Source organism: Tursiops truncatus, chromosome 20 (genome assembly GCF_011762595.2).
Source record: "Tursiops truncatus isolate mTurTru1 chromosome 20, mTurTru1.mat.Y, whole genome shotgun sequence".
NCBI classification, from domain to species: domain Eukaryota; kingdom Metazoa; phylum Chordata; class Mammalia; order Artiodactyla; family Delphinidae; genus Tursiops; species Tursiops truncatus.
Window position 1 is genome coordinate 39,110,808 of NC_047053.1, and position 14,294 is coordinate 39,125,101.

The following is a 14,294-nucleotide window of genomic DNA, read 5'->3' on the forward strand; positions in this document are numbered from 1 at the left end:
TATTAACCTCATTTGCAAACTGCGTTACTATGCAACATGCTAATGCAGTATTGCCTTTAGTGATGTGATCCAAAAGAAAATTTACAAGAGAGAAACTGCCCCTACACTGCAAACATGTTTGAATGTCAATTTAATTAGGAGTCTATTTAGTCATTACACTTCTAGAATAAAGTTAGCTGAAGGCTAGGAAAAGGTCACTTGCTTCAATCACTGAAACAATACTATCCGTACTCCTTTCAAGGATATTCTTCTCCGCAAGCCTCCAAATAACTCTCACCCCAACATTTGTATTAAAAGGGACCTACCACGTAAAAATTATCCAGGAGGGTCTAGGAAGAGTTTCATGGCTGAGGGTGATTCCTCCAAAGTTCTACCACCACCATACCCTGAATCTCTCCTTGTGCTTATTTGACTCCTCCATGATATTCTGTGTGCCTTTTAGGTGAGGTCAGAAAAACGGCTATAGTCACTGCTAAATAGATGCTATATCTTATAAACCTATGGCAACCCCTCTTGAAGGCACTGACATTCCAAGCTACACATAACACGTTTTCGCTCTTAGTGCTATGCATTTTTAAAAAAAATATTATTTATTTATATTATTTATTTTATTTATTTATTTTTGGCTGTGTTAGGTCTTCGTTGCTGTGTGTGGGCTTTCTCTAGTTGCGGCGAGCAGAGGCTACTCTTCGTTGCAGTGCGTGGGCTTCTCATTGCCATGGCTTCTCTTGTTGCGGAGCACGGGCTCTAGGCGCACGGGCTCTAGGCGCACGGGCTCTAGGCGCACGGACTTCAGTAGTTATGGCATGAGGGCTCTAGAGTGCAGGCTCAGTAGCTGTGGTGCACGGGCTTAGTTGCTCCACAGCATGTGGGATCTTCCCAGACCAGGGCTCGAAACCGTGTCCCCTGCATTGGCAGGCAGATTCTTAACCACCGCACCACCAGGTAAGTCCCAGTGCTGTGCATTTTCTAGGTACCTGGGAGGAAAACAGAAAGCAGCAGCCCCATTTTTCTGTTAATTGCACCTTTGTCGTGGTAGTTAAGATTCCTTCCAAGGCAGCTAAACCTTGAAGGGAGCTGGGAAGATTTGGGATGTCTTGCCTTTCCAACTGGGTACTCGGTAGAGCTGTCATGGAGCAGCAGTACAATGGGTCAAAGACAAACCACATGGCATCTGATGCTCGTCTTTATATGTTTAAGATAAAAATGTGACACCACGAGAAGGTTAACATGTGGACCTAATTTTGAAAATACAAACAGGAAGCACCCCCACCCCAATATTACCATTTTAAAAAAAAGGAAACCAAACTTCAAAGATACCTTCCAAGGAAGTCACGGGTGTGACCAAACTAACAAAAGCAATAAAACGTCATCTAAAACCCTGAAATCACCAAAAGTGAGGGTCTCCTTCAACTAAAAGTTGAACACGTGTAAATTACTCCCCTCATTGATTAGTAAAAATAGAACCCATTTAGATATGTAAAGTCCTCTCTGAACTGGCTTAGGTTTTTTAATAGTAAAAGGATCATCACTAATAAGAAAACATCCAATGTAAACAGGCTACTTAAAATAAGGACATGACAATTAACAGAAGGCAATTAAAAAATTTAATCACTGTGACGCTCACAATTTAAGTGTACAAGAAACTGTCTAATCAATGGAAACTAGATTGTTAAATTTGACTTTCTTATTCCTAGAAATAAGCATAAAACTGTTGTGTTTCCAACACTGCAGAGGAAAAAAATACTTCTGATTTTAGAACAGTTCTATTAACAAAGCTCAGATTTAAAGAAAAATCTTTTCCTTTAAACACCACACAAAACTGGGGACAGTGATACTTTGGAACAAACTTTTAAACATTATTTTTATTAAGAAGTGCCAGAGTCAAGGTATTTTGACACTTTATCATATGCAGTAAAAGGATATTCTTCTGAAGAGCTCAGTAACCTAGGAATGTCATAACTTTTTAAAAGAATAAGTTTCAAATGCTCAAAACACATTAAGAAAAAACAGAAGGTTTTCTGCTTCCTTTTGTAGGCATAATGTGGTAATCTACACTCTAATAGAAGGGAGGAAATATGTGTCACTGGTAGTCCAGAAATCTGTGAATAGTTCATGAGATACATACATGTTTGTAGGGCACCAGAAGAGTTAAGCTTCCTCTGATTCTACCTTTAACCTGCAATCTAATCTTGAGCATATTATTTACCTATTTATAACACCTTGCTTTTATAATAAGACTACCTGTATTACCTACACAAAAATAAGCCAAATGAACCACCACAAGCACATTTATAAACATACACTTAACACAAATCACAAATGATTTCAATATAATTTGAAATAATTTTTTTTTTGAAATAATTTTAACGTAACAATATAACTTGAAACAAATGGACGTAAGTACCCAAAGAGCAACAAGTGATGCTTTTTACTAGTCCTGATGTGGTTTTTGCATATGTAAATAAAATTTTTTAAAAAATCAATTGAGAGCAAGAAAATGAAGATGAAACGAGAAGTTGGGGCACAATAGGAAGTGCTGACCAAAATATACATGTTGTAACACTCCAAACAAGGATAACACTTTTTCCCCCTTCCATCATATATATCATGAAGTATCCATTTAAGAAACATAGACACCTTAAATTTCTTAACACAATCCATACTAATAGCCTGTGGGCAAAAATGTGAATCCTGACCAGTGAGAAGGGGGGGATAATTTATTTAGTTGGGTATACAGCAAAGATTCTGTGCAGTTTAGCTCCAAGTTATGCAATAACCAAACTGCTTGTGATAGAAATCAACTCTTGTGTTTTTTCCTGATGTTTTGCTTTTTAAAAAAAGATCTCTCCATTCCTTCCCTGTGTCTCAACCAGATGCTTGAAATTTTCATCTTCCAACGGCTACAGAAAACAAGTAATCTACTAGATAACACTTACCTGACCAAAGGTGTGGTGCTGTTTTGGTTAGACCAACAGACATCGCAAACCGTCACATAATAAATTTTCTTAAAATCTGCAGCCCCCTTCTCCCATTTACAATATCAATTCTAACTGTGATCTTCCAAGAGACGGAAATTGGTACCAAAACAAACAAAAAAACCCCAAAGCCTTGAAATAAAGTCAATCAACAGAATTCCACCATTTGATATCATCAGAACTGATCTAATGTTCCTAGTGTTATGAAATTAGAAAAAAATGACTGGCACACTAAATAAAATACATCCTCTTCTAAGAACTACAGCCAATGAATATAAACAATGTAACCAACATAATATAAACAAATAAACAATAACAGAAAAGTGCTGAGGAAAGAGGGAAGGTTCTATTATCTTAACTGGACGATAACAAAATTGAGATAGTATACTCAACAGCTGAAAGCTTATTATGGCCCAGGCGGCTATCCAAGCCCTTTGGAAACCTAAGATACAAGCGGATGATAAACACCATTTGAAGACTGAAAAAAGGACCTAAGCTCAGTTTAATAATTTGGTGACACACTAGCCCTTTCAAGGGGCATTCCCCGAGGACATTCCAGAGACAATTTATGGAACTGTGTTTAGGCAAATGTCTACTGCTTCTCTGTGCTTCGGGAAGAGCACTAACCTGAGAGTCTTCAGACCGACATTTCAGTTTCTGAAGTACTAAACAGCTGCGTGAATGGAGCAGGCCGATCGCTCCACCTATCTGGCCTCAGTTTCCTCATTTGTACAATAAAAGAATGGAGCATTACCGCCGCGGTCCTTTCCAGCTCTAACATTCTACGACCCACTTTGAGCACTATTTATTTGATACGACGGTATCACATACAATGACAGGATCAGAGGGGTCTAGAAGAAAAAGATCTGGCATGGCTCTTTGGGAAAGAGAGGATCGCTATCTCTTTTTGCCCTTAAAATTCTTGTGGTTCTCATTAAGCTCCTCTTCCTAAAAGCTGGCGCTTGTTTTTCTCCCTCGCCTTTTCCATCACTGCTGGCTACAAGTGTCTGCAAACGCCTCTTGCTCCACACAAGTTCTTTCCTCTTTGATCTGCCTGACCATCTTGCCAGATTCCTTTAGCCTCAGACCAGCTTTGGTGACACAACGACTCCCCTTCCGACGCTGCGTATCTACCCCCAACACCAGGAGCACTTTTTAACTCTTTATCCCTGGCTAGAAAAAAAGAACGCACTGCGTCCACAGCCACACGCACAAGCCGGGGCCTGGCGGGTCCCTGATGAGGGATTCTGCACCCCCGAGCCTGATCGAAACGTTCGTATTTGTTGTCTGGACTCCTTATAAGGCGCTGTTCCTTGAAGCCTGGCTAAAACCCCCCACCCCACCGGGCACCACAGGTCTCATCCCACCCCTAGGAGTCGCAGACACCCTTTTCTCCCTTTGAAAAAGGGAGAAAAGCGAGGAGCCGGCGGGCGCTATTCCGAACTGCAACACGAAGGTGTGAGGGGGCCGACGGCAGCCCACCCCGACACACGCGCACGCACGGTCTCTGCCCTCTACCCCTTCCGGCCCGCCGCAGCCTCCGCACGACGCCCCTCGCCCGCCCCCAGCCTTCGCCCCCCGTGGCCCCCCTCACCCAGCGGCGCGGTCCCCGCGCCCGTCCTCCCGGCCCAGGGAGCGATGGCGGCGGCGCAGCGCGGCCCTGCCGGGCGTCTGGGCGGCCGGGGCGCGGGGCCCCGCCCGGGCCGGCTCCCCGGCCTCCCTCCGCGGGCCCCGAGCTCCGGGCTGGCCCCGCAGCTCCTACCTCGCTTGGCCCCTCGGGCGCCAGCGGCTGCCTCCCGTCCGCTCTCTGGCTCGCCCGCCCGCTCGCTCGCTCGCTCCCTCCCTCGGCCGGACCGCCGCGCTTAGTTTCCTGCGCTCGGTCCAGCCCGGGGTGACGGCTCCGGCCGCCGACTCTCCTCTCGCCCGGGCCCACGGGGGCGCGCGCGCCGCTCGCGCGCGGAGGCCCGGCCGCGCGCGTCGCCCGCAGCCTCGAGCGCGCCCCGCGCCAGCGCGCGCCGCTTCCTGGTTCCGCCCGGCGCGCGCTCGCGAGCCCCGTGGTCCCTCGCCCCCCCGCCTCACTCCGCGGCCGCCCTGGAGAGGCCCGGAACCCCCTCAGCGCGCTCTGTGGGGCCGGCGCCGCGCGCAGCCCCTCTTCGCGGAGCGGGGGCGGCTTTGCCGCTTGGCTCCCTGGCCGGGTCCGCGGGCCGCGAGCACATGCTGCTTTGTTTGGGTGGGGTCTGCTGGCCCAACTGTTGTGGTCTTGTTGATTGGCATCCCCCTCTGCGGCCCGCCCACCTCCCTTCGCCCGGGCTGAGGTCCGCGTTTCGGGTCCAGTCCCTCCCAGGCTGAGGTCAGAAGTCCATCGCTGACCCATCAATAATTGCCCCGGGTTTGCTCCCTGGAGGGCGTTTCAGCCTGGGCTTCTGCCGCTTACCACACGGAAGAGCAAGAGGAAAGCCTGAAGGGACACAGCAGGAGTTTACAACTGGCCCTTGCCGAGTAGATCCATCCACTGTTCCAGAGTGAATCTATGGGGGACAGGGGTGTCTGAGACCATTTCCCTCTCTGGGGAATCTTGCTAGCTCCCACCAGTGGAGCTACGGGAGGGACTCTCTCCTCTATCTGGAGAAAGAAGAATAAGCAGGATCAGCTCTGTAGGATCCAGAAGAAAGGGAGTCTCTGAGGGCCTTTTCCATGTAATGGGGAGGGGGTGCAGTGTCTGAGAAGGCAGCCTGAGTCACCCGCTCTCCTCTCGCTACATCTGTGGAGCTGGCCAATGGTTTCCCTGGCAACCCTCCAAGGGCCAGCACCAAAGCAAGACATGTCAGATCTCCAGAAACCCAGTTGCAGGGGCAAAAGAAGAAGGACCCCACAGATGCACACAGAGCGTCCCTTCCCTACAATATGAAAATCTTCCTGTCCAGAGATGATCAAGATCTGCAAGTCCTCTTGTTCTCCCATAATCCACCTTTAGCAGCTCTTCCCAGCAGCCTTCCCTTCACCTCCAAAATAACACCAGCCACAAAGATCTTTGTGTCTGCAGCTGATCACAAACTCTTTCTCCCCCACCCAGGCTACTGCTTTTATCCCACATTCTGAGCCAACACCTGGCACGGTGCTTTGCACAGAGTAGGTACCGGGAGCTTGGAGGCCAGAGCACGAGGACAGGCTGGAGCAGGAAGCTGGACGGAAGCACCAGCCCTGAGCTCTCTGGCAACCCCTCTGACAGTTACTGTCCAGGAGGTTTCAACACTTAGGCACACCACATTTCTCTTTCCTGTAAACTTTCATACCTGCACACATGCCGTTCCTTCTGCCTGGAATGTCCTCCTGCCACTCAGTGTGTGCCCTTAGGTGACGCTTGCTCCAGGTAGTACGAACCTCGCCCTCCCTGTTTCCAACCACACATTTATGCCCCTATTATGGCACCTCTCGTGCTGAAGGACAATTTCTTGTTTACATGTCTCTCTACCCCCACTGGCACACAATATCCCATTCACCTTTAAATGCTCCCACCCCGTGCCCAGCCCGGAGCAGACACTCAATAAATATTTGAAGAACAAACCCTACACTCTAGGAATAGAAATGGAAACCAGGAGGACTGCATAGTAATTAAAAGCACAGAATCTAGAACCAGACTCATGGTCAGCTCCTTGAGCCATGCAACCTGGAGCAAGCTTTTTGCCTTGATTTCCTCATTGCAATATAGTGACATTAATAGGACCTACCTCAGAGCATTGTTGTGAGAATTAAGTGAGTTAGTACATGTAAAGTGCTTCGAATGCTGTAAAGCACTATAGGGCTGTTAACTATTATTTTGTTTTTAGTAACAGCTAAGATTTACACCCCTCTTCCTAGGACTGGTCAGGTCTAGGACTCAATCCAGTTGCCTTCGCTGCTGGTCATCAGTGGCAGCAGGGTGCGAGTCTGAATGCTGGGAGGGCGGGGCAGGTACATCTCATAGCACATCTGTGACTGACCACTAGGCACCCAGCTAGATCTGGCTGGCTGCGTGCATAGACACCAAGGACAGAATGTTCTGGTGACTACCTCCACAGAACAGGAATGTTGTCAACCTGGGAGAGGAAGGCCCATCCAACACCTACCTCTCCCTACTTCCAATTCACGTAAGGTGAGACCCTACCTGGGTCTCCTGGCTCTCCCGGGGCCTCAGGGACATAGTCCCCTAAGTTGAGGGGACAGCAGACTGAGACGTGACACAGAAGGAGTCCTAGAAAGAAAGAAACGGAATGGGAAGGTAGGATCCAGAAAGACTCTACAGAGAGCCCACATGGGAAGCTGCCAGAGACATAGTTGCAAATGCAGAGATGTCCACTGGTCAGAGAGTTGGGGTCATCTCTTAGCCCACCCTGGCCTGACCCATGAGAGAGAGAGGCTTGAGGGAGAGCCTGGAAGTCTGGTGGGCAGCCCTGTCCAGGCGTCCCTTCTACTCTGCACCAGGGGCTGACCCCAGCCTCCTCTCCTTGCTCGCATGCCACAGCACGTGGCTTCCGTAGAGAACAGCCCCCATGCTTCCCATCCTGCCTCAGCCCTGCCCAGCCACAGGGAGATCATGAGGATATTTTCTGGAAACGTAGCTGAAACCACAACCACGATCCCCTCTAGCCAGAGACCGACACTCAAGTGGCTTCTCTCTCCAGAACTCTCTGTGCCTCGGGAATCAGATTGGTCCCTACCACACAGCAGCCACAAAAGGACACCTGCGGGAACTTTCCTTCTTCCATAGGTGGGTGCTTCCTCCCTATTAAGTCAATACAGGCCCCTGGAGCCGCCGGCACTCAGCAGACAGGAAGCAGAGACATCTCCAAGGCCCCGGAATAGAGGTTTGTCATAGCCAGTGGTTCATGGGGGCTCTGTCAGTACCAGGGCTTACTTCTGCCAGAGCGCAGGCAGAGAAAAGAGCCGAGTTTTACAGTGAAATCTGGTTCCAAATCCCAGCTCTGCCACTTTAGCTGCTGTGTGACCTCAGTCAAAGTACTACACTTCTCTGAGGGCCTCAGTTTCCCTCATGTGTAACTCATAGAAGGTATAAGTTATGTTTGTAAACGTATAGACTCTTTCTGGGAGTACACACAAGACTGTAGTAACTGTAGTTGCCCTTGTGGAAGGGACCTGAGGAACAGGAAAGGAGAGAGACTATTCACCGTATATCCTTTTAAATCTTCTGAGTTTTATCTCATGTCCTATGCTACCTATTAAAACACTGGGAACATGAACATTTTTTCAAAGTAAAAAGTAGAGAGAGAGCGTTTGTGAAAGCATCATGCCTGGCTTGTGCAAGGCACTTGATAAATGAGTATTCTCTTTCTTTTCCGCAGCCATCTTGCTGGGCTAGGAGGGAGCTGGCAGCGGGTGTGGTGGTTGGTATGTGGGATGTGGGTGAGGGATGTGAATGTCCTTGCAGACCTGGAGAATCTTTCGCACTCCCTGTCTTGCTCCTGTGTGCCTCACCTGTCTGGGCTCCCTTCCAGCCAGAGTTAAAGGGAGGGCTCTCTGGAAAGCCCGAGGCACCACCACCCCCAACCCCCACCTCCTGGGACGGGGTCATCGTGCCCTTTCCATCCAGAGTCCTGGGGCAATGCTGTGGCGTCCAGAGAGGGTGGGGCTGACACATACGAGGGAGCAGAGTGTCACTCCAGCCAGTAATTTCCTGACTTGCCGGGTGGGTTAGGAACTCAAAAGTCAGCCCAGCACCAGGCAAAGATGAGGCTACTGCTGCCATGGGTGGGAAAGCAGGTCAGTAGGACCAGAGCAGGCAGAGGCCAGGGCAGCAGAGGAGAGAGCCTTCTGGGTGCTGTGAGTCAGGATGTGTGAAAGGGAAACAGGGGTCTGCACTAGAGAAAGGGAACCCCTGAGCTGTCAGAGCTTGGGGAAGCCCTGTGCTGTTTTAGGGAGCTTCGTTAATCCAGCAGTATTTATGAAGCCACTATGACAAACCAAGCAGTAAGACACAGCGCTTTAGGCAACTAGTTAGAGCCCTAAGAAGAGGCCTGCAATACAGGATTGAGGAGCTCCAGGAGGGCAGATACTGGCTAAGGTCCCTGAGCAACGACTTACTATGCGCTCGGCTCTGTGAGTGAGTCTTCACAGCAATCCGAGGAGGTGAGTCTTGCTGTCCTTTTACAAAAGAGGCCGCTCAGCTCAGAGAGGCAGACTCATGTGCCTGGAGTCACACAGCAGAGCCAGGTCTGCCTTTCAAAGAAGTAAAGTAGTTTCAGGTCACACAGCCGCTAAGTTGGCAAAGCTGGGATTTGGAACGAGATCTAACTCAGCTCTTTTTGCTGCCCACACTCTGGCAGAATCAAGCCCTCTCTGATCCGCTGGCTGTGACAGAGCCCCCTCTGATCCGCTGGCTGTGACAAACCTCCGTTCTGAGGCCCTTCCTCTCTGTTGAGTGTCTGATGGCCAAAACCTCTGCGTTTTCCCCTCTGCCACACTGACCCTATGAAAGATGAGGAGGATGTTACCAGATGGCTAAGGGAGGAATGGCCTTCCAGGGAGAGGCAACGGAGGCAGCAAAGGCTTGGAGTTGAGAGAGGTCAGTGCGTTGGGGGAACTGCGTGGCTGGAGCACAGAGTGAAGGGAAGGCTGGTGTTTGGGGTCCATCACAGCAGCAAATGAAGACCAGGCCAGTAGCCAATAAGGAGGGGATGGGGCATTGGGCCAGTCATTTTGACTTCATATACCCCACTGGCTTCTGGGGCTGGGGAGCTGATTCTGGAGGCTGGGAGCAGGCAGGGAAGACGTGGGTGGGTTTATGCCTGCAATAAACTGGAACAATGGGAAAGAGGGCTAGAGAGCAAGGAACCTCCTCAGGTCGCAACAAAGAAAAGTGTCAGAGTGATGGGGGATGGGGGGGAAGGAGATGCACAACCCCTCTCTCACGTAATGCCCAGAGGGCTTGAGGTCCATACTGGGCAGGCTAAGACACAAAAGATTTCTTGTTGGGCTGGAAGGAGGAGAAACTAGCTCAGCGGGAAGAGGGGCCTGGTAGTTATTGGGAATGAGGATGGGAGCCAGGCCTGATCCAGGGCTGCTCAGGACAGTCACCAGGTCCATCACCTGCCCAGCTCAGTGCTCGTGGCCCATCTCTCCTCTCTCCCGGGCCTACCCCTGCTGCCAGGAAGGTGGACTCCTCTCTGCCTTCCTTACTAGGGAACGTGTGCTCAGCCCAGACATTTCACCCCCTCCTCTCCCTGTCCTGCAAGCTTCTCTCCCAAGGCAGGTGGACAGGGCAGCTGGGCAAAGGAAGGCCAGCTTTCCCCCTCCCGCTCACTGGGTCAGTCCCGCACCCCTCCCTTCACTCTGTTCCCAGAAACAGAGGACAGTCGCTATGCCGCAGGCTGGAAGGCCTCGTGTTCCCTTGGTGACTTCACTGGAAGTTGACTTCCCTGAAGAGTGGTAGAGGGCAGGGGATGGGGCAGGAAGGGTGGACAGGCTACCCCGGGACCCGAATTCACACCGAATTCCTCACGGCGCACGTACACCCTCCCTAGGTACCACTCTGTCTTCAGGGACAGGAATGGGCGGCATTTCCGTAGGGAGGTACCAGGGTGAGGAGATTCCGGGAGAGGCAGGGACACTGGTCTCGGAGGTGCGGTATGTGCTGAGCACAGGCCTGTGGTCCCCCCTTCCAGGAGCCGTAAGGGTGGGGGCTGGAGAGGAGGTGGAAGGTCCCCACAGAGGCAGGGCGGGGGTGAAGCAGGACGCTTAGGAGCCCACGGGCTTCAGCTTTGGCCGTCCCCGCTCTGCTGGGGTACAGAGATACTTCCTGGAACACCTCTAGCTTTCCTGGGAAGGCTCTTCACCCGCCACCTCCCCTCTGGCTCCCACACAACAGGAACTCTCCTTGAAGAAGGGACTTGAAGCAGAGGAGACAAAGGCATCTCTGTACCATCTCCCCCCACCCCCAGGGACGGTTAGGTCAAGGTGACCTCAATCCGTTCTCCCCAAGGTAGGGGCATCAGCAGGGCCTCCTTCACAGCTAACCTGGTCTCCAAGGGCCAGAAACAGGACTTGGGATCCTTGTCCCCTTCCTGTATAACTCAAACCCACCTCTGTGTAACACACAGGTCACACTGCCTCACTCAACAGAGCAGGGGCAGGGACCGGCGTAGCGATGGAGGTGCCACACAACCACCATGGGCTACAGTGAAGACTACGGTGTGCCCTCGGGCCAGGGAAAATTACAAGAGGGTGGACGCAGATCCTGCCCACAGAGCCGGGCAACTTGGATCCTGGTGCCAGCTGTGCATTTACTGGCCAGACTGCTGTGGACAGGACTCTTTCCTGGACTAATCAAAGGGGGAAATTCTGGTTCTGCCCACCTTCAAGGCTGTTGCAAAGATCAGTTGAGTTGAAGAGTTCAACCACGTTTGTACATGAATATGCCATGATTCAGTTCAAGATATGTGCATAGAGTGTGAACTACACACTAGGCTAGAGATTATTATGATTCCTATTCAAATGCAGCCAGTCTTCTTTGGGGGAATGTCTTCCTGTGAGAACTTTTTTTAATCCTTCTTCATTCCCCATGTAATGCTGTGACTTGGAATTGGGGATGAGAGGCAGTTAGGGGCGGCAGCCTGGGACCCCAGCTCGGTCTAGACGCGAGGAGGTTTCTGATCTTCCTGAACCCCCCACTCTCTATGCCTCAGTTTTCTCCTCTGTAGTCTGGGCCCGTAAAACCACCAGGGCGCTTTGCTTTGTGGTGGGAAATAGCAGAGACCAAACCAGGGGACTGAAAGCAAAAAGAAACCCCAAATTTGACAGTTCCGGGTAGTTGCGTTATCCGGAGCCCTAACCACAGTCACCTCTGCCCCCAGCCTAACGCTGACACCCTTCCCTCCTCCACTCTCTTGGTTGGCCTTTGCCCATCCTGGGAAAGCTCCAAAGCTCCTCCCCTCCCACTGCATCTCAAAAGGAGAACAGAGGCACAAAGAAATGGAGAGCAACCCAGGCAGAATCAAACAGAGACCCAGACAGAGACTTAGAGAGAAAGAATCAAATGGAGAATCAAAAAGCAAGAGGAAGAAACATGCAACAAAGGACACCCGAATTCAGGGCCTCACAGAGAGGCCAAATGGGGAGAGATCCAGAGGTGCAGGGAAACAGCTGTCGCCACTGGACACAAGGGGAAGAGAGGGGCATGTGAGAGCTCTGAAGGCACCGGGGCACACCCTTTTAGGCCAATCCCTCCAGTTTTGTTCACGGGCACCCCAATGCTAGCTTGTTTTTAGGACCCAGGAGGACCCACCCCCCTAGCCAAGCCCAGTCCCATCCAGCCAGATGTTTGGTGCGCAGGGCTGTCAGCTGGAGCAGCAGGCCCCGGCAGGCCCTGGGGAGGAGGCTGGAGAGGCGACTGCCTGGAAGTGGGGAGGCAGCGCCCCCACTCTGAAGCTGGCATCCCCATCCCACCCTTTCCAGATGCCCAGATGCGGTTGCATGGCAAGGGTGGTTCTCTGCCTTCCAGACGTGGCTCAGAGGACTTGGAAACTCAAGGAATCTGCTCCCACTGACTGACTTAGCCACCTGCTCACAGGGAGAGGCTGGAGGGCACAGGTGCCACATCGGGCCCACCCACTGTGTCCTCGTGACACTGACCGGGTCACTTCCCCTCTCCAGCCTGTGTTTCCCCATTTGTAAAATCATCTTTACGTTTTTTTTTCCAGCTCTGACACTCGGCTGTCACTCCAGGTGAGCCCCTAGCTGTGTGTCAGACCCTCCCCTGCCGGATCCGTTGCTCCAGGTGAGCCCCTAGCTGTGTGTCAGACCCTCCCCTGCCGGATCCGTTGCTCCAGGTGAGCCCCTAGCTGTGTGTCAGACCCTCCCCTGCCGGATCCGTTGCACAGAGTAGAGGAAGGAAAGAGGGAGAGGCATTGTGCTTCCTCCTCCCTAGAGCAAGTTTTCCCCAATCCCTTGAACCCCTTTACAGTTTTCAATTCCTTTCCTTGCGATCCTGCCAACTGAGACCGTGACCACACATGGAAGTGTGTCGGGGGTGGGAAGGGGAGACAATGCATCTTCTGCAGCCTTAAACTTCGGGTTTTCTCTGAAGTGAAAGAATGAAAGTGGGGCAGTAGTGAGCGGTAAGAAGATGGGGGGCACATGAAGGGGGGGAAGGAATGGAGAGAAAAGGGCAGGTCCAAGAAGGAATTAGGGCGGGAGGGAGGGAGGGAGAGGAGAATGATTGCCCCCAGTACATGAGGTCTTGGCCCAGCCGGCCCTGAGTGGGCTGCCAGACTGGCCCCTCCCTTGGTGCTGCCAGTACCAGCTGCCAGGCATGGGGGTGGCCCCAGAGGAGAGGGAAGCTGGGTAAAGGGAATGGAAGGCTTCCAGGGCAGCCTTGCCCAACTCCACAGGCCCCGTAGGGGGGCTCTCAGGGAGGGGGCTGGGACCCAGGCAAGGCTCAGGGAAGGTGTTCCCTGCTCTGTCAAGGCATATAGGCAGTCCTAAGCTTGTGACGATTCAAGACACCCCTCCCTGGACTTTCTGAAGACAGGACCAGCCTCAGATGTGACTGGGCTGGGGTGAGTGGAGAGGCAGGATCATGTATGGACCATAGGCTGCGGACTAGGCCCTGTGCCAACTGTGGGACCCTACACAAGCCCCCTCCCCTCTCTGGACCCCATTTCTTATCTGCATAATTTCAGGGGGTTGAAACATTTGCCTGCCAAGGTTCTTTCTTTTTTCTACTGCAGGCGGGGGTGCACAGTGGCGGGAGTGATGGAAGGAGGGGCGGTGGGGGCCCCCTGGGTGAGCTGCCTTCTCTGGAATCCCCAGTCTTTCCCCTCAATACGCTTTGTCTCTGAGATTACAAAGGCTGTGTCCCCAACCCACACAAACACACACGCACACACACGCACATACACGCACACACACGCTAAACTTTTTAAATCTAGAGACTCAAAAGAGGACAAACGCCCGGGCTGGAAGGCTGGTCCAACCCTTCCTTCCTCCCTTTTTACAGATGAGAAAACTGAGGCCCTGCTTTGGGATTTCCGGAGCCCGGGATTTCCCAGCCCTCCCACCCTCATCCTCCAGCCACTCCTGCGCCTCTTGCTCAGCACGGTCCGCGGCAGCTCCGCGGGGCCGCCGGCGAGGGCTGGCTGGGACTCCCGGGTGACCCGGCCATCGGGGCAGCCCCTGTGCTCGGCGCCAGCCCCGCCTCGCTGCCTGGGGCCCGGCCGCGGCCGCCGCCGCTGTGCACTCGCCGGGGAACTAGCCACCAAGGGCGGAGGCAGGGAGGGAGCGACCGAGGCTGGGAGGGGTGTTGGCGAGAGCTCGCGCGCTGTG

General features: G+C 52.1%; 1 protein-coding gene across 4 annotated transcripts in view; it reads right to left on the reverse strand.

Annotated features, from left to right (window-relative positions):
- The window catches only part of STAT5B (signal transducer and activator of transcription 5B), a 61,474-nt gene extending 56,539 nt beyond the window's left edge, over positions 1 to 4,935 (reverse strand). For 3 of the 4 annotated variants that reach the window (XR_002177171.3, XM_019939417.3, XM_019939416.3), the window contains exon 1: positions 4,741 to 4,935. The gene's annotated coding sequence lies outside the window, so the exon portion shown is untranslated. The remainder of the gene's footprint in view (positions 1 to 4,740) is intronic. The other variant, XM_033846481.2, reaches the window with a different exon arrangement.
- Between the last annotated feature and the right edge of the window lie 9,359 nt (positions 4,936 to 14,294).